The sequence below is a fragment of the Nerophis ophidion genome, linkage group LG24 (assembly GCF_033978795.1).
Source record: "Nerophis ophidion isolate RoL-2023_Sa linkage group LG24, RoL_Noph_v1.0, whole genome shotgun sequence".
NCBI lineage: Eukaryota > Metazoa > Chordata > Actinopteri > Syngnathiformes > Syngnathidae > Nerophis > Nerophis ophidion.
The window spans coordinates 11,492,909-11,514,358 of record NC_084634.1 but is presented as its reverse complement, the minus strand read 5'-3'; the positions used below and the strand labels follow the sequence as shown (position 1 = coordinate 11,514,358).

Below are 21,450 nucleotides of genomic sequence, written 5' to 3'. Positions count from 1 at the left end.
AAACATTCATGTCATTTCAGAACAGAATGTGGAAGGTTGTCAGAGACATTTTAAAACAAGCTGTGAGTGCAATCTTGTGCATGATGACATATCAAAACAACACTAAATTAAAGTGCACTTTTTGTACAGAACACCACTGCAATATTTTTTTTTAAAACAAAGTGCACTTTTTTGCATGATGTCACACAAGATATTTGAAAGACTGTAAAATAAAAATTAGCTGCATAATAGGAAATCAAAGTGTATGGCATTCGCTATGTGGTAGGTTCCTGAAGATGTTATCTCCTGTTTTTGACAATTTTTTTCATTCGGTGTTTATCTGGAAATGGAACACGTCAGGCTCAATTGGGTCAGTACTGGTTCCTTCGGCATTTTGTGGGTGTGGCACCGGCCAGCGATGTTAACATGCGCAGTTTCAAGCTCATTTCATTCTGTAGCGGGTGACTTTTCAAATTAGTAGTGCTTCTACATTGTATAGCGACGCTTTTGCCGCATATTTGACATATTACTGTTGTCTGTTCAACATCTTCCCGCTTGAAGCCAAACCACTGCCAGACAAGGACAACATTGCTTTTTTTCTTGGGAATTAATTCTTCCTCCATTTCTTACCAGATTGGCACTCTCTCTGGTATTACCACTCGCACCGCTCCGCTTGCACCACTTGCCACTGCTAACTTTACCCATTCCGCTATTGCTCTGCTCGGCGAGGGCGTATGACGTTGCACGCCCGACAGTATGTGACGTATGTAACAAGGTGTGCTTGTTTTACCTCTCTGTGAGAAGGAGAGACAAGAAATAGTGAAAAAAGCCTGTAGTGTAATGTCCGCAGGTAAAAGAAACTGCATGAAAATGTATACTCGAATACTCACAAAAATAGTCATTTTGTACTTCGCACAGAGACAAACCCATGATATATCGAGTGTATTCGATATATCGGCCATTCCTACTTTGACTACTAAATGAGCCAAAATGCTGTAAAAAAAACAAGAAGATTTTCTGTAATCGAATTAATCGAGTCACTCGAGGAATCGTTTCAGCTCTATATACCAGCTTTGAAAAGTACCAGTACCGTTCCTTCATTTGAATGCCGCTTTCAATATATATATACATATGTATATATATATGTGTGTATGTGTATATGTGTGTATATATATATATATATATATATATATATAGATATATAATGCAAGATGGCGGCGCCCGGACGGGCTGCGACACTGCGGTGCTCTTGCTAAAGATGGAACATTTGGCGGAAATGCCGGACAGTTCTGCAGACTTCATGGCTGGCTCGCATCGTGGTCACTCCGTGATCACGTACGACCGCCAGACACTTCTGGATATGGACATATTGGGCCGTTTTGGACTGATAGACGCGGGCGTGCTAAACATGCTAACTAGCATGGGGATTCGTCGGCGGCTACGTCCAGCGGCCTGTGAAGCAGGGGAGTCTAGTAGCAGCGGGGGCCGTCTACGGAGCAGACGCCAGCGGTGTGATCGGAAACGCGGATGTCGAGCGGGGCTAAAAACAAAGCAGAAGGCTAATCCCCACAGAACACCACTTTCCTCCATCCCGAAGACGGATTTAGATGGAAAGTGCGAGACTACTGGTCTGGGTAAGGAGTCAGTTAAATTAGAACAAGTTTTTTCTGCTTTGAGTGTTTCAGAGTTGGACATGTGTTTTACTGAGGTGGCTAACTATGATGCGTGCAGTTTATCAAAGCAACAAACAAACAATCGGAAAATCCCCGTTACTGAGGTGGCTAACCATGATGCGTGCAGTTTATCAAAGCAACAAACAAACAATCGGAACATTCCCGTCGTATCAATTCCTAGATATGGTCGTAATTATACTGAATGCACTGGGCATAATAAACACAACATTATTAATATTGCTACTACGGATAATTTGATCAAAAATTCCCTAAAACAGCCCACTACCTATAATATAGGTTTTTTAAACATAAGATCATTGTCTCCCAAAACGTTGTTAGTTAATGATATTATCAGAGACAACAATCTTAACGTCATCGGTCTCAGTGAAACCTGGCTTAAACCAAACGACTTTTTTGCGCTAAATGAGGCATGTCCTCCTAACTTTACACATGCGCATATTGCCCGTCCGCTTAAAAGGGGTGGGGGGGTCGCACTAATATACAACGAAAACTTTAACCTTAGTCCTAACATAAATAATAAATATAAATCGTTTGAGGTGCTTACTATGAGGTCTGTCACACCGCTGCCTCTACACCTGGCTGTTATCTACCGCCCCCCAGGGCCCTGTTCGGACTTTATCAATGAATTCTCAGAGTTCGTTGCTGATCTAGTGACACACGCCGATAATATAATCATAATGGGGGACTTTAATATCCATATGAATACCCCATCGGACCCACCGTGCGTAGCGCTCCAGACTATAATTGATAGCTGTGGTCTCACACAAATAATAAATGAACCCACGCATCGCAACGGTAATACGATAGACCTAGTGCTTGTCAGGGGTATCACCGCTTCCAAAGTTACGATACTCCCGTATACTAAAGTATTGTCCGATCATTACCTTATAAAATTCGAGGTTCAGACGCATGTTCGTCAAACTAATAATAATAATAACTGCTATAGCAGCCGCAACATTAATACGGCCACAACGACAACTCTTGCTGACCTACTGCCCTCGGTAATGGCACCATTCCCAAAGTATGTGGGCTCTATTGATAACCTCACTAACAACTTTAACGACGCCCTGCGCGAAACCATTGATAACATAGCACCGCTAAAGTTAAAAAAGGCTCCAAAAAAGCGCACCCCGTGGTTTACAGAAGAAACTAGAGCTCAGAAATTATTATGCAGAAAGCTGGAACGCAAATGGCGCACGACTAAACTTGAGGTGCACCATCAAGCATTTAGTGATGGTTTAATAACTTATAAACGCATGCTTACCTTAGCTAAAGCTAATTATTACTCAAATCTCATCCACCGTAATAAAAACGATCCTAAATTTTTGTTTAGTACGGTAGCATCGCTTACCCAACAAGGGACTCCTTCCAGTAGCTCCACCCACTCAGCTGATGACTTTATGCAATTCTTTAGTAAGAAAATTGAAGTCATTAGAAAGGAGATTAAAGACAATGCGTCCCAGCTACAACGGGGTTCTATTAACACTGACACGATTGTATATACGGCGGATACTGCCCTCCAAAATAGTTTCTCTCGTTTTGAGGAAATAACATTAGAGGAATTGTTACAACGTGTAAATGGAATAAAACAAACAACATGTTTACTTGACCCTCTTCCTGGGAAACTGATCAAGGAGCTCTTTGTATTATTAGGTCCATCAGTGCTAAATATTATAAACTTATCACTCTCCTCGGGCACTGTTCCCCTAGCATTCAAAAAAGCGGTTATTCATCCTCTTCTTAAAAGACCTAACCTCGATCCTGACCTCATGGTAAACTACCGACCGGTGTCTCACCTTCCCTTTATTTCAAAAATCCTCGAAAAAATTGTTGCGGAGCAGTTAAATGAACACTTAGCGTCTAACAATCTATGTGAAACCTTTCAATCCGGTTTCAGGGCAAATCACTCGACGGAGACAGCCCTCGCAAAAATGACTAATGATCTATTGCTAACGATGGATTCTGATGCGTCATCTATGTTGCTGCTCCTCGATCTTAGCGCTGCTTTCGATACCGTCGATCATAATATTTTATTAGAACGTATCAAAACACGAATTGGTATGTCAGACTTAGCCCTGTCTTGGTTTAACTCTTATCTTACTGATAGGATGCAGTGTGTCTCCCATAACAATGTGACCTCGGACTACGTTAAGGTAACGTGTGGAGTTCCCCAGGGTTCGGTCCTTGGCCCTGCACTCTTCAGCATCTACATGCTGCCGCTAGGTGACATCATACGCAAATACGGTGTTAGCTTTCACTGTTATGCTGATGACACCCAACTCTACATGCCCCTAAAGCTGACCAACACGCCGGATTGTAGTCAGCTGGAGGCGTGTCTTAATGAAATTAAACAATGGATGTCCGCTAACTTTTTGCAACTCAATGCCAAAAAAACGGAAATGCTGATTATCGGTCCTGCTAGACACCGAACTCTATTTAATAATACAACTCTAACATTTGACAACCAAACAATTAAACAAGGCGACACGGTAAAGAATCTGGGTATTATCTTCGACCCAACTCTCTCCTTTGAGGCACACATTAAAAGCGTTACTAAAACGGCCTTCTTTCATCTCCGTAATATCGCTAAAATTCGCTCCATTCTGTCCACTAAGGACGCTGAGATCATTATCCATGCGTTTGTTACGTCTCGCCTCGACTACTGTAACGTATTATTTTCGGGTCTCCCCATGTCTAGCATTAAAAGATTACAGTTGGTACAAAATGCGGCTGCTAGACTTTTGACAAGAACAAGAAAGTTTGATCACATTACGCCTGTACTGGCTCACCTGCACTGGCTTCCTGTGCACTTAAGATGTGACTTTAAGGTTTTACTACTTACGTATAAAATACTACACGGTCTAGCTCCATCCTATCTTGCCGATTGTATTGTACCATATGTCCCGGCAAGAAATCTGCGTTCAAAGGATTCCGGCTTGTTAGTGATTCCCAAAGCCCAAAAAAAGTCTGCGGGCTATAGAGCGTTTTCCGTTCGGGCTCCAGTACTCTGGAATGCCCTCCCGGTAACAGTTCGAGATGCCACCTCAGTAGAAGCATTTAAGTCTCACCTTAAAACTCATTTGTATACTGTAGCCTTTAAATAGACTCCCTTTTTAGACCAGTTTATCTGCTGTTTCTTTTCTTTTTCTTCTATGTCCCACTCTCCCCTGTGGAGGGGGTCCGGTCCGATCCGGTGGCCATGTACTGCTTGCCTGTGTATCGGCTGGGGACATCTCTGCGCTGCTGATCCGCCTCGACATCTCTGCGCTGCTGATCCGCCTCCGCTTGGGATGGTTTCCTGCTGGCTCCGCTGTGAACGGGACTCTCGCTGCTGAGTTGGACCCGCTTTGGACTGGACTCTCGCGACTGTGTTGGATCCATTGTGGATTGAACTTTCACAGTATCATGTTAGACCCGCTCGACATCCATTGCTTTCCTCCTCTCTAAGGTTCTCATAATCATTATTGTCACAGACGTCCCACTGGATCATTATTGTCACCGATGTCCCACTGGGTGTGAGTTTTCCTTGCCCTTATGTGGGCCTACCGAGGATGTCGTGGTGGTTTGTGCAGCCCTTTGAGACACTAGTGATTTAGGGCTATATAAGTAAACATTGATTGATTGATTGATATATATATATATGCAGTATATATGTGTATATATATGTATATATATATATATATATATATATATATATATATATACATATATATGTGTGCATATATATACATATACACATTTACTTATATATGTACATATACATGCGTGTGTATATGTATATATATGTATATATGTGTATGTATATGTGTTTATATATATATTTATACATATATATGTATATGTATATATCAGTGGTCCTTAACCTTGTTGGCTGTACCAAACCCCACCAGTTTCATATGCACATTCACCGAACGCTTCTTTAGTGAAAAATAAAGTTGTTTTTTTGTTTTGTTTTTCAAATTCAAGACAAAGTTATATTTTTTTAACTAGTGCACTAAATGAACCGTGCATGAACATCACCTTGTTCAAAGAACAAAAGCATGAACTCACAACAAATTACACACTTGCTAATCAGATGGAAAATTAGAGGGAACATTGTTTGGGGGGTATCCATAATACTTAGACTTCCTTTTTATTGTCATTCAAATTTAAACTTTGCAGTCCCGATACAATAATAGGGAGACGTTTTTAATTACACGATTGATTGATTGATTGAGTGATTGATTGATTGATTGAATGAATGAGACTTTTGTTAGTAGATTGCACAGTTCAGTACATATTCCGTACAATTGACCACTAAATGGTAACACCCGAATAAGTTTTTCAACTTGTTTAATTAAGTCGGGGTCCACGTTAATCAATTCATGAGTCGGGTGTGTCTTGACCACTGCGGCGGAGGCTATGCCCCTTAGGCCGACTCACCGAACCCCTAGGGTTCAATCGAACCCAGTTTAAGAACCACTGGTATATATGTATATGTATGTATATATGTATGTACAGTGTATATATGTATATATATATATATTTGTGTGTGTGTGTGTGTGTATATATTTATATATATATATGTATGTGTGTGTGTATGTATTTATATATATGTGTGTGTGTGTGTGTGTGTGTGTGTGTGTGTGTGTGTGTGTGTATATATATTTATATATATATGTGTGTGTGTGTATACATATATATATATATATATATATATATATATATATATATATATATATATATATGGCATTTTGGCAGGATTTGATGTTTTTTAAAATTCCACGTGAGTGTGTGCACGCGTGTTTTGTGCACGATGCAGGTAAAATCCACTCGTGTGACACCACGTAGAGACGCTCCACACCGTCCTGCCCTTGTAAGCAGAGCATCCACTGTCCCGCTAGACTGTTCCCAGACTGCAGCATCACACCTTTTTTCTGCTACTTTTGTGCTTCAGGCTGGCCAAAAGCGGCCCGGGACAGAACCACCATTTGACTACTCTTATCTGGCACAAGGCCGTTTCTGTGGTTTTGGATTCAAAGCAAGACCTCTGCACCCTCAAGCATAGCAGAATAGGCTGGTACCCCCAATTCATCTTTCCCACCCTGGAGAAGTGGTCTTTCATCCCTGGGACCGTGAGCATTGATATCTAATCCTCCAGAGGACACAAAGCAGGCCGGAGGCTAATTCTGTTCGGTTTTGGGATTCAAGGGTGTCCATTTCAGTTCTGAATAATTCAGTGATGTGTGTTGATGGTGGAAGGGGTGTGGACACTAGTAAGTGTCGGGAGAAAAAGGGCAAGTGTTTATATCGTGCCCACCATGTCAAACAAGCTGGAGGATTGTTGGTTTCCTTCCACTGATTTCAAAGCAATTATTTTGTTTCGTTTCAGAAAAAGAAACACGCATGTTCGCAACCTGAAGTCCTGCGACATAGAAGGTGAAACACACACACACACACACTCACAAAGTAGCACATTTACTGGAGGGTGTGAAAGGGCATGTGATTTCGCAATGCATTGTGGGTGCTAGGTGGCCATTTCTGCTGAATGTAGATTTTGTTTTGGGCGATATTGCCTTTTTTTAATATCACAATATTTTTAGGCCAAATCGCGATATACGATATATATTATGATATTTTGCCTTGGCCTTGAATGAACACTTGATGCATATAATCACAGCAGTATGATGATTCTATGTGTATACATTAAAACATTCTTCTTCATACTGCATTCATATATGCTACTTTTAAACTTTCATGCAGAAAGGGAAATCACAACTAAGTCAATTGACCAAAAGTGTATTTATTAAACAGTTATTAAGCAACTGTACATACATTGAAGTCATTTCAAAACCATAAATTGCAAGATTGTCGGAGACATTTTAAGTGTCAAATAAAAATGAGCTGCATAATAGGAAATCAAATAGTATACGGCCATCACTATGTGGTATGTTACTAAGGTTATGGAATTCTCTTCATTCTCTAACGAGTGACTTTTCAAACGATGCTACATAGTATTAGCAGTAATGCTACTTTTTATAACAACGCTTTTTCCCGCCACACTTGACAAATTACGGTTGTCTGTTTGACATATTCCCACTTGAAGCCGAACCACCGCCAGACGATGGAAACCCTGCTGTTTTTATTGGGAATTAATTTTTCTTTCATTTGTTACCAGAACCGCAGCAACTTTCTCTCGTACGACTACGTTAGCAGCTAACGTTAGCCACGCCATTACCTCTCTGCTCTGCGAGGGCGTGTATGTGACGTGTGACGTGACAATGTGTGACTGTGAACGGCTCCCTGCCGCCATCTTGTGGGTTGCATGGATCAAACAGGAACGACATAGCTTCGCACAGGTTTGACTCTTTATTTTTCAATAAAGCGGCTTGCAGTGTCAGTTGGTCGCTCTTTCAGCTCCTCCTTCTCTGCTCGCGCCGGGCTCCTTTTCAGTCGCTGTCTTCCTGTGCTCGTCTCGGTTGCTCCGTGGCTCTCGGTTGTTCCCGCTCGTCTGCTCGCTCGTCTGATCGTCTGTCCAGTTGTCTCCTACTACTTCTGCCACGATTGCTCCTCCTTCGCCCATTTTATTCTGCAGCAGAAGATGTACCGATTAAGCGCAGGTGTGTGGTGTACGCACCTGACGCTGATGGCTGCAGTGCCACTCTAAGCGTGCCCCGCCTCTCCGTTCTGCTGCATGCCCCGCCTCCTGGCCGCCATCGTGGTCAGGACAACCATTTGTCCGGTTCCGCTGTCGGCTCGTCGGTTCCGCCTCTCCACAGTGACGTATGTAAGAATGTGCGCCTGCTTGTCTGCGAGAAGGAGACATGGGAAAGAGCGAGAAGAGCCTGAAGTGTACGCCCGTAGCTAAAAGTCCTGCGTGAGAACATATACTCGAATATTACGATATAGTCATTTTGTATATCACACAGAGACAAACCCGCGATATATCGTATATATTGATATATCGCCCAGCCCTACCCCGAGGGGAAATCAACAAGTAGATAAGTATGTCAGAGAGAAGTTTCTTTGGCACAAAAATTATGACAATATTGATGAAACAGTGTTTTTATTTAAGCTTTAATTTTATTGACCGTTTATTCAAGAAACAAATATTATTATTACTTATTATTCATTTGATTAATTACAGGATAATACATGTTTCAATGTTTTATCAATATTTATTTTATAATTCGTCTGATCTAAGCCTTGATTAATATTTTATGTAAATGACTCAGCGACCCCAAAAGGGACAAGCGGTAGAAAATGGATGGATGGATGAACAAGGTTTATATAACATTTGACAAGGTTGTAAACTGTAAGTGAGTTAGATATCATCATCCATCCATCCATTTCCTACCGCTTATTCCCTTTTGGGGTCGCGGGGGGCGCTGGCGCCTATCTCAGCTACAATCGGGCGAAAGGCGGGGTACACCCTGGACAAGTCGCCACCTCATCGCAGGGCCAACATAGATGGACAGACAACTTTCACACTCACATTCACACACTAGGGCCAATTTTTAGTGTTGCCAATCAACCTATCCCCAGGTGCATGTCTTTGGAAGTGGGAGGAAGCATGAGTACCCGGAGGGAACTCACGCATTCACTCTTTGCGATTAAAATCAATAGTAAGATTACTAATTTATTGTTAACATTTGACTGGGACCCAAGCCCCACCGTAGTGGAAAAATTGGGCCCCCAGGTCGCGAGCCTATTCCAAAGGCTCGCGACCTGGAAAAAAGAAGATCAATAGTTGGAATTGATCGATAGAAGCACGTCCAATGGACAATAGATTTGAGAAAGATGCCCCCATTGGCGAAGCCAACGGAGTCCCTTTTTATATCTGTGAAGAATTTCCAAATGCAAAGTGTGTTAGGGATCATTGTCCTCCGTTCAGTTTGCGCTTAATCTACGTGAGGCCTATTTAAAGGCCTACTGAAACCCACTACTACCGACCATGCAGTCTGATAGTTTATATATCAATGATGAAATATTAACATTGCAACACATGCCAATACGGCCTTTTTAGTTTACTAAATTGCAATTTTAAATTTCCTGGGAGTTTTTTCTTGAAAACGTCGCGTAATGATGACGTGTATGCTTGACGTCACGGGCTGTTAGGAATATGAGCGCTGCGCACACACACAGCTAAATGTCGTCTGCTTTAACGGCATAATTACACAGTATTTTGGACATCTGTGTTGCTGAATATTTTGCAATTTGTTCAATTAATATTGGAGAAGTCAAAGTAGAAAGATGGAGTTGGGAAGCTTTAGCCTTTAGCCACACAAACACACGGGGATTCCTTGTTTAAAATTCCCGGAGGTGAAGCTTTCCTATGGATCAGAGCGGTCAAGCGAACATGGATCCCGACCAAATGTCAACCAGCAGTTTTCGGTGAGAAAATTGTGGTAAAAAGTCGCCACTTACCGGAGGTCAGCTGAGCTTGTGCCGTCCATACAGCTGCCGTCGACTTCCATCAGACACTGGCCTCAAGACACCCGTGGACACACTCTTCCGACTATCAGGTACTATTAAACTCACTAAAACACTAGCAATACAATAGAAAGACAAGGGATTTCCCAGAATTATCCTAGTAAATCTGTCTAAAAACATCTGAAGGTCCCAATGCAATCGCGTTTTTTTTTCTTAACTTGATTTTTATTTTATTTTTCTAGTCTGTCGCTATTAATATCCTCAAACACAAATCTTTCATCCTCGCTCAAATTAATGGGGAAATTGTCGTTTTGTCAGTCGGAATAGCTATTTTTGTTAAAGGCTCCCATTAAAAACAATGTGAGGATGTGAGGAGCCCTCAACGGGTGACGTCATCGTCTGCGATTTCCGGTAGAGGCGGGCGGGGCTTTTCTATTAGCGACCAAAAGTTTCGAACTTTATCGTCGATGTTCTCTACTCAATCCTTTCAGCAAAAATATGGCAATATCACGAAATTATCAAGTATGACACATAGAATGGACCTGCTATCCCCGTTTAAATAAGAAAATCTCATTTCAGTAGGCCTTTAAGTTCAATTGTGTTAAACCACAAGTGTGCAATGTTTATTGTGTGTATTAATACTAAACCTTTTATTTTATTTAAGTAAATTCCCAATGGATATTATTAATGTAAAGTACAAAATTGACTTTTGTAATGTTTATATTTTCAGTCTTACAAACCTAAATAAAGGAAGACGTATAAAGAAATAAAACTGAGAAAGAAAAACAATTTAAAAAAATGAAAATCAATCATCAATAAAACATTAGACATTAGACTGTGTATTTCTGTCTGTCATTCCGTCGTACATTTATTTTTCCTTTTACGGAAAGTTTTTTGTAAAGAATAAATGATGAAAAAAACACTTAACTGAACGGTTTAAAAGAGAAAACAGGAAAAAAAAGAAAATTTAATTTTGAAACACAGTTTATCTTCAATTTCGACTCTTTAAATTCAAAATTCAACCGAAAAAAAAGAAGAGAAAAACTAGCTAATTCGAATCTTTTGGAAAAAATTTTAAAAAAGAATTTATGGAACATCATTAGTAATTTTTCCTGATTAAGATTAATTTTAGAATTTTGATGACATGTTTTAAATAAGTTAAAATCCAATCTGCATTTTGTTAAAATATATAACAAATGGGAACAAGCTATATTTCTAACAAAGACAAATCATTATTTCTTCTAGATTTTCCAGAACAAAAATCTTAAAAGAAATTCAAAAGACTTTTGAAATAAGATTTAAATTTGATTCTAAAGATTTTATAGATTTGCCAGAATAATTTTTTTGAATTTTAATCATAATAAGTTTGAAGAAATATTTCAAAAATATTCTTCGTTGAAAAAACAGAAGTTAAAATGAAGAATTAAATTAAAATTTATATATTATTCTTTACAATAAAAAAAAATACTTGAACATTAATTTAAATAGTCAGGAAAGAAGAGGAAGTTATTTAAAAGGTAAAATGGTATATGTGTTTAAAAATCCTAAAATCATTTTTAAGGTTGTATTTTTTCTCTAAAATTGTCTTTCTAAAAGTTATAAGAAGCAAAGTAGAAAAATAAATGAATTCATTTAAACAAGTGAAGACAAAGTCTTAAGATGTTTTCTTGGATTTTCAAATTCTATTTCTGTTTTGTCTTTCTCAGAATTAAAAATGTCGAGCAAAGCGAGACCAGCTTGCTAGTAAATAAATACAATTAAAAAAAATACAGGCAGCTCACTGGTAAGTGCTGCTATTTGAGCTATTTTTAGAACAGGCCAGCGGGCTACTCATCTGGTCCTTACGGGCTACCTGGTGCCCGCGGGCACCGCATTGGTGACCCCTGCATTAGACAAACTTTAATGATCCACAAGGGAAATTGTTTTACACAGTAGCTCAGTTACAAAAGGATAATGCAGGTATAAAGTACACTAAAAATGCACCATAGTATCAATATAAAATATAACAAATATGCAATATATGCAACCACATATAATATATTACAAAATGAAGCTTCTGTTTCTCCATGCTGTTAACTATCCGTCTAGCTGCACACGCTGGAAATGAGTTGCAAGGGGTGAAAAATGAACATATTGACAGTGCAGTGTGAAAGCCGATGTGTTTACTTTATAAATAAGTAAACGCAGTCTCAAAGGACTATAACCTGCGGAGGCACTTTCTATAGAAACATCCAAATTTTGATGTCTGGGACCTTGGGCTCTTGAAAGTGCAGCCCTCTTCACGATGTAGTTGAATAGCCCTCATCTACGGCTTTTATCTCTTGTGTGTCCGAGATGGAGTGATGCCCCCCTATCCATCCATCCTTTTTCTACCGCTTGTCCCTTTCGGGATCGCGAAGGGTGCTGGAGCCTATCTTAGCTGCATTGTGAAGGCAAGATACACCCTGGACAAGTCGCCATCTCATCACAAGGCCAACACAGAATTGTCTCACATCAAATTATATTTATCAATATGATAATTATACATATGCATGTATTAATAAATATACAAATGCAAATGTGATATACGAATAAATAAAATGATAACATTTATAACTATAAAAATGTGACGGACAAATAAATCAAGAATTTGTATAAATAAACGTGTATTTGTAAATATATTTTTGAGATTTTAATATAAATACGATATGCTTGATTTTGTATTTGTATTGAATTTGCATATGTGGATCACTTTTTTGCTTTTGTGTCGATGAGACATTCCTCCCACAAACCAGATGCACAAATAAATGTGACCTGCACACTCCCCTGAGCAACAGGCTCACTGCAGCCATAGCGACCTGGGTCATAGACATGGTCATAGACATGGTCAGACACTGGCGAGCCAATCAGAGGCACACTAGGGAGAGTCATATGATGATTGATATATGATGATGATTTGACACACATTGCACTGATAAAAGATCAGTATCTACATCGGGACAAGGTCATTAAACGACATTGATGCAATAAAATAAGCAACTAGCATGGTCTTTCAGATTAACTGGGTAGATTAGCATTAGCTAATGTTAGCAAGCTCAGGTCCGCAGTGCGTTCTCGCTCTAAAGCTGTGGATTGTTTTTGTGCAGAGAACTCTGGGTATTTTGCATATAATGCATATATTACTCTGTGACCCAGACCGCTCTGGCTGCAGTGCCCTCTGCTGGTTGTTCAGGGGAGTGAGTAGGTCACATTTATTTGTTCATCTGATTTGTGGTAGTAATGTCTCATCGACACAAAAGCAAAAAAAGCGATCCACATATGCAAATTCAATACAAATACAAAATCAAGCATATTTATATTCAAATCTCAAAAATATATTTACAACTGCACGTTTTTTAAAAAATTATTGATTTATTTGTACATCACATTTTTATATTTATACATCTTATTTGTATATATTTTCAAATCTCAAAAATATATTTACAAATACACGTTTATTTATACAAATTATTTATTTGTATATTACATTTTTATTTGTATATTCATTAATATATACATATGTATTAATATCATATTGATATATGTAAGTTGATGTGAGACAATTCTACTTCCATACCCCCCAGCCTCTTTTCAAAAGCACATATCCCCCCAAAAACCTAGGTAATTTTTCATTTACATGTTTTTTTTATCACTGCGCTACAAATGTCCGAAAATGACTCATTGATTTATGTACTTACGCAAGATTAAAAGCAAACCGACAACATGCGTTTTTCCAAAATACTCTACTTTGGTTGTCGCCCGCAGCTAGCTCAGCTAACGCTAACCTCTATTAAATGCTATGTATGCAACCGAATAAAACATGCTTAGATTCAAACTTAACAGTTTAGTTTATGGAAAAATCTAGGTCAGAGCTGTCAAACTCAAATACAAAGTGGCCCAAAATTTTAAACGTAACAAAGCCGCGGGCCAAGGTTGAACAAATTAACCTTTTAATAGGGACCCAAACAAGTTTTGCATTAAATATTGAACAAGCAAGGCTTATATAACTTTAGTGACATGCAAAATCCAGTTTCAAATAATGATAATAATAATAATTAAAAGAATATCAATGGCATATCAAATCAAATTTAAATAAAAATGATGTCTTTTTTTCTATCTGCAATCTTCTGAGGTAAATATCAATTTTTTTCCACAGGCTAATAATAAATTTGAAAATAAAATAACAATGATGAATGAACCAGACATTCAAGCCTTGAAGTAGCAAGAGAAAATGCATGAATAAAACGTTAATTATTGGTCAGTTTGCTGGAAGTTTCCCGGAAGAGTTAGTGCTGCAAGGGTGTCTGGGTATTTGTTCTGTTGTGTTACGCTGCGGATGTTCACCCGAAATGTGTTTGTCATTCTTGTTTGATGTGGGTTCACAGTGTGGCGCATATTTGTAATAGTACTAAAGTTGTTTATACGCCCACCCTCATTGTGACCTGTATGGCTGTTGACCAAGTATGCCTTGCATTCACTTGTGCGTGTGTGTGTGTGTAAAAGCCACAAATATTATGTGAAACGCTGTTAGTATGGAGGAAAAGCGGACGTGACGACAGGTTGTAAAGAACGCTAAAGGCAGTGCCTTAAATGCACGCCCCCAATATAGTTGTCCAGGTGTAAAGCGGTAGAAATTCGGGAGAATGGTTGCCCTGGGAGATTTTTGGGGGGGCACTGAATTTCGGGAGTCTACCGGAAAAATTAGGAGGATTGGCAAGTATGAGTATTAGGGGTGAATGCAGTGTTACAGCGGCACCGACGCTGTATAACACCGGCGGGCCAGCTCTAATGCTAAATTGATATTGCCTCAAGGGCCAAATTAAATTACACGGCGGGCCAGTTTTGGCCCGCGGGCCAGAGTTTGACACCCATGATCTAGATCCTCTACTGTAGTCAGAAAAAAAGTTTTTAAAAAATTGTGATGATGAAAAGTTATGATTTGGAGTTTCCATGTTTAGTTATTTTGTTACGAGTTATGAAACATGTTATGAACATAAATAGCTAGTCTTCTGAGTTGAACAACAAATGTTGTAACTGCAAAAATGGGGGGCAGCTTCAGTCAAACCTGTGTTAGCAGCCACCTGTCTATGGCCCTCACTTGCCACAAAAATGTCCCCACGCAGAAAAAAGTGGTGTCATATACCCTGTCAATAGCGGTCACCTGTTTAACGCGGCCACCCATTTTGCATCCCAAAACAGTTTTATGACTCCGTATAGCGGACACCTGTCTATGGCGCTCACATTCCGCAGAAAAAAGTAGTGTTATATATATAGAGATGTCCAATGAGGGCTTTTTTTGCCGATATCCAATATTCCGATACTGTCCAATTTTTAATTACCGATTTCGATATCAACCGATACTGATATATACAGTCGTGGACTTAACACATTATTATGCCTAATTTTGTTGTGGTGCCCTGCTGGATGCATTAAACAATGTAACACGGTTTTCCATAAAAAATCAACTCAAGCTATGGAAAAAAATGCCAACATGGCACTGCCATATTTATTATTGAAGTCACAAAGTGCATTTGTGTATATGGTATATTGTAGCGTCCCAGAAGAGTTAGTGCTGCAAGGGGTTCTGAGTATTTTTCCTGTTGTGTTGATGTTGTGTTACTGTGCGGATGTTCTCCTGAACTGTGTTTGTCGTTCTTGTTTGGTGTGGTTTCACGGTGTGGCGTATATTAGTAAGAGTGTTAAAGTTGTTTATACGGCCACCCTCAGTGTGACCTGTATGGCTTTAGACTAAGTATGCATTTTATTCACTTGTGTGTGTAAACAGCCGTAAATATTATGTGAGTGGGACGGCACGCAAATGCAGTGCCTTTAAAGGGGAACATTATCACCAAACCTATGCAAGCGTCAATATATACCTTGATGTTGCAGAAAAAAGACCATATATTTTTTTAACCTATTTCCGAACTCTAAATGGGCGAATTTTGGCGAATTAAACGCCTTTCTGTTTATCGGTCTTGTAGCGATGACGTCAGAACGTGACGTCACCGAGGTAATACACCCGCCATTTTCATTTTTATTTTCACATTACAAACACCGGGTCTCAGCTCTGTTATTTTCCGTTTTTTCGACTATTTTTTGGAACCTTAGAGACATCATGCCTCGTCGGTGGGTTGTCGGAGGGTGTAACAACACTAACAGGGAGGGATTCAAGTTGCACCACTGGCAAGAAATCTGCCGCCAGACCCCCATTGAGTGTCTGCACATTTTACCGGCGATGCTAAGACGGACAATGGCACAGAGATGTATGGATAACCTGCAGATGCATTTGCAACGATTAAGTCAACGAAATCACAAAGGTGAGTTTTGTTGATGTTGTTGACTTATGTGCTAATCAGACATATTTGGTCGCAGCATGACTGCCAGCTAATCGATGCTAACATGCTATTTACGCTAGCTGTATGTACATTTGAAACTAGATACCCACATTTAATGCGAAACAAACACTTACCAATCGACGGATTTAAGTTGCTCCAGTGTCACAAGATGCGAAAGTCTTGATCGTTTGGTCCGCACATTTTGCCGGCGATGTTAGTAAGGCAGTCATGCTATGGGCCACTTCATTAGGTACACCCATGCTATGGCTGAATAGCGTCAATAGCTATTCGCTCAATAGCTTCAGTTTCTTCTTCAATTTTGTTTTCGCTATCTGCCTCCATACTCCGACCATCTGTTTCAATAAATGCGTAATCTGTTGAATCGCTTAAGCCGCTGAAATCCGAGTCTGAATCCAAGCTAATGTCGCTATATCTTGCTGTGGTAACCGCCATGTTGTTTGTATTGGCAGCCCTGTGTGACGTCACAGGGAAATGGACAGTCGCATCGCAAATAGCGAAAATCAAGAACTTTAAAGCTTTTTTTAGGGATATTCCGGGAGGTGTAAAATTTTGAAAAAAACTTCGAAAAATAAAACAAGCCACTGGGAACTGATTTTTTTTGTTTTTAACCCTTTTGAAATTGTGATAATGTTCCCCTTTAAGGCACGGCCCCAATATTGTTGTCCGGGTGGAAATCGGAAGAATGGTTGCCCCGGGAGATTTTCGGGAGGGGTAGTGAAACTCGGGAGTCTCCGGGGAAAATCGGGAGGGTTGGCAAGTATGACTGGGAGACGCAACTGTTCCGTACTTCTCCCTACGTCCGTGTATCACTCCGTACGGCGGCGTTTTAAAAAGTCATACATTTTACTTTTTGAAACCGATTCTGATTATTTCCAATATTGCATTTTAAAGCAGTTACCGGCCGATTATATTGGACACCTCTAGTTATTTATCTTGTCTATAGCGGTCACCTGTTTAACATGGCCACTCATTTTGCATCCCAAAACAGTTTTATGACTCCGTATAGCGGCCACCTGTTTATCGCGCTCACATGCCGCAGAAAGAAGTAGTGTTGTATATCTTGTCTATAGCTGTCAACTGTTTAACGCGACCACTCATTTTGCAACCCAAAACAGTTCGGTTATCGATGTTAAATTTTCGCCATGCCACAGTCTGTGAAATTTAATTTCTTAAGCGGAAATTTCGGTGGTGACTTGTCCAGGGTGTACACCGCCTTCCGTCTGAATACAGCTGAGATAGGCAACAGTACACCTCTGCGACCCCGAACGGGACAAGAGGTGGAAAATGGATGAATAGATGGATTTGCGGTGGCCCCGGCGGGATCCCAACCGAGGGGCGTCGTGAGCAGCCAGGCCATGTAGCCGCGCCTCGAAGCTCCCCTAAGCTTTGCGCAGTTGGCTAATCCCCAAAAGTCTGGCATGAATGGCAAACAGCATCCTGTTCACGTGAGCAAGAATGAGCAGGCTCAAATTCAATGGCACTGTTCGTGCTTAGAAAGCCAGCATAACGGCATTTTAGAAACGCTTGCCTACTATTCCGGATATATGCATGCGTACACATAATTGTTTAAAGGCCTACTGAAATGAGATTTTCTTATTTAAACGGGGATAGCATGTTCATTCTATGTGTCATACTTGATCATTTTGCGATATTGCCATATTTTTGCTGAAAGGATTTAGTAGAGAACATCCCCGATAAAGTTTGCAACTTTCGGTGTTAAGAGAAAAGCCCTGCCTCTACCGGAAGTTGCAGACGATGACGTCACATGTTTGATGGCTCCTCACATATTCACATTGTTTTTAATGGGAGCCTCCAACAAAAAGTGCTATTCGGCCTGAGAAAACGACAATTTCCCCATTAATTTGAGCGAGGATGAAAGATTCGTGTTTGAGGATATTGATAGCGATGGACTTCGAAAAAAAAAAGTGAAAAAAAAACACGATTGGGAAGGATTCCGATGTTTTTAGACACATTCACTAGGTTAATTCTGGGAAATCCTTTATCTTTCTATTGGGTTGCTAGTGTTTTAGTGAGTTTAACAGTACCTGATAGTCGGAGGTGTACGTCCACGGGTGTCTTGACGCGCAGTGTCTCGGGAGTCGACGGCAGCTTTATGGACGACACAAGCTCAGCTTTTCTCCGCCCACAAGCGACTTTTTAACCACAATTTTCTCACCGAAACCTGCTGGTTGACATCCGGTCTTGATTCATGTTCTCTTGACCGCGCTCTGATCCATTGGAAAGTTTCACCTCCAGGAATTTTAAACATGCAATCACTGTGTGTTTGTGTGGCTAAAGGCTAAAGTTTCCCAACTCCATCTTTCTACTGTGACTTCTCCAATATTAATTGAACAAATTGCAAAAGATTCAGCAACACAGATCTCCAAAATACTGTATAATTATGCCGTTAAAGCAGATGACATTTAGCTGTGTGTGTGTGTGCAGCGCTCATACTTCCTAAAAACCTGTGACGTCTTGCGTACACGTCATCATTACACAACGTTTCCAGGACGAAACTCACGGGAAATTTAAAATTGTCATTTAGTAAACTAAAAAGGCCGTATTGGCATGTGTTGCAATGTTAATATTTCATCATTGATATATAAACTATCAGACTGCGTGGTGGGTAGTAGTGGGTTTCAGTAGGCCTTTAAAAGTCAGTATGTAGGGAAATTCAAAAGAATGGCCAACCTGCGTCTAGTGGCCACTAGGGCTGGGCGATATATCGATATACTCGATATGGAAAATTACTATATCGTGATATTCGAGTATACGTTCTCACGCAGTTGCTTTTAGCTGCGGGCATTACACTGCATGTTTTTCCCACTCTTTCTTACACACCTCACGTGTGCAACGTGAAACGCTCCCACGGAGCAGAGATGTAGCGACATGTTAACGTCAGCTGTGAAGCTAACGGAGAGGTGCGGGTGGTAATACGAGAGAGAGAAGGTTGGTAACAAATGGAGGAAGAATTAATTACCAAGAAAAACGGCACGGGATCCATCGTCCGGCAGTGGTTTGGCCTCAAGCAGGAATATGTTCAACATTTATGCGGCAAAAGCGTTGCTACAAAAAGTAGCATCATTTGAAAAGTCACCCACTAGAGAATGAGGAGTGCTTGAAACTCTGCATGTCAACATCTCCGTTCGGTGCCACACCAACAAAATGCCGAAGCAACCATTTCCAGATCAACACCGTATGAGAAAAAAAAAAGAGTCAACAACAGAAGGAGATAATGTCCACAGTAACCTACCACATTGCGGAGGACATACACTTTTGATTTCCTATTATGCAGCTCATTTTTATCTGACAGTTATTGAAATATATTGTGTGACATCATGCACAAAAGTGCACTTTATTTGTTTCAAACTATTGTAGTGGCATTCTGTACAAAAAGTACACTTTAATTTAGTGTTGTTTTGATATGTCATCTTAGTGACATCATGCACAAAAGTGCACTCATAGCTTGTTTTAAAATGTCTCTGACAATCTTGCACTTTGTTTTGGAATGACATGAATGTTTGTGCCACTGCTTAATGACTGTTTAATAAATACAGTTTTGCTAAATTGACTTAGTTGTGGTTTCCGTCTCTGCATGAAAATTTAAAAGTAGCATATATTAATGCAGTATGAAGAAGAATGTTTTAATGTAGACAAATAGAATCATCATACTGCTTGGATTATATGCATCCAGTGTTCCTTCAAGGCTAAGACCAAATATCGAGATATATATCGTGTATCGTGATATGGCCTAAAAATATCGGGACATTAAAAATAGGCCATATCGCCCAGCCCTAATTCAAATCATGTTTAGCGAGTAGTTCAGATTGGTTTCTGATCATTGACTTCAAGTAAGATAAGAGCTGAAATAAAATGGCACTGACCTCTGAAAGCAGTCTCTTTAAAACAGGGGTCTCAAACTCAATTTACCTGGGGGGCACTGGATGCAGAAACTGGGTGAGGCTGGGCTGCAAGAAAAGATTTCTTTAAAAAATCTAACATGCACTTTTTAATGAATTCACCTCCTTTGAATGGCTTTCCCGCCTTAGCAACATACTTGCCAACTCTCGCGATCTTTCCGGGAAACACCCGAATATCAGTGCCCCTCCCGACAATCTCCCGGGGCAATCATTCTCCCGGTTGTCACCTGGACAACATTATTAAGGGCGTGCCGTGATAGCACTGCCTTTAGCGTCCTCTACAACCTGTCGACTCGTTCGCTTATCCACCCTACAGAAAGTGTGCCAGCCCAGTCACAAATTGTATGAGGCTTCTGCAGACCCATGGAAGTGACTGCAAGACATACTTGATCAACAGCCATACAGGTCACACTGAGGGTGGCCGTATATACAACTTTATCACTGTTATAAATATGCGCCACACTGTGAGCCCCCACCAAACAAGATTGACAAACACATTTTGGGAGAACATGGGAGAATCCCATACAGCCCTAACTCTTCCGGGCTCCAATATACACCCCCCAACCCCGCCCCCTATTGTAGTCCAGAGGAGTTAGGGCTGCATTGGATTCTGGGTATTTGTTCTGTTGGGTTACGGTGCGGATGTTCTCCCAAAATGTGTTTGTCAGTAAAGTGCCATTCATATAAAACTCGCGGGCCGCACCAACATAGTGCGGGCCGTAAAATAACGTCTTGCGGGCCGCGTGTTTGAGACCCCTGCTTTAAAAGGTTGGACAGCCCGGAAGGCAGTTAGATGATGGTTGGGCTCCACTTTGTGTCTGTTTCGGCTGAACAACTGGGTGCGTCACGGCGATTGGGAATCACCGTTCTAGTGGATTCAATCATCGTTTTTGTGGTTTAGGTATAATCCCCCAAGTCCGACATACTCCAATTCTACACTTTGGATAATTAATGGTGCAAGAGAGATCTCCTTCTAAATCAATGGTCTCCACCTCAATTGACCTTTGGTCGCTGGAGGAAAATGGTAAATGGGTTATACATGATTAGTGCTTTTCTACCTTCGAGGTACTC

At 40.4% G+C, this 21,450-nt stretch overlaps 1 protein-coding gene across 8 annotated transcripts in view; it reads left to right on the top strand.

The window, feature by feature from the left end:
- Nucleotides 1–21,450, top strand: part of fam49a (family with sequence similarity 49 member A) — a 100,439-nt gene that overhangs the window by 35,060 nt on the left and 43,929 nt on the right. For 7 of the 8 annotated variants that reach the window (XM_061886521.1, XM_061886520.1, XM_061886514.1 and 4 more), the window contains one exon: nucleotides 7,045–7,091. The exons of the other annotated variant lie outside the window; for it this stretch is intronic. The gene's annotated coding sequence lies outside the window, so the exon portion shown is untranslated. The remainder of the gene's footprint in view (nucleotides 1–7,044; nucleotides 7,092–21,450) is intronic. 8 annotated transcript variants of the gene reach the window in all.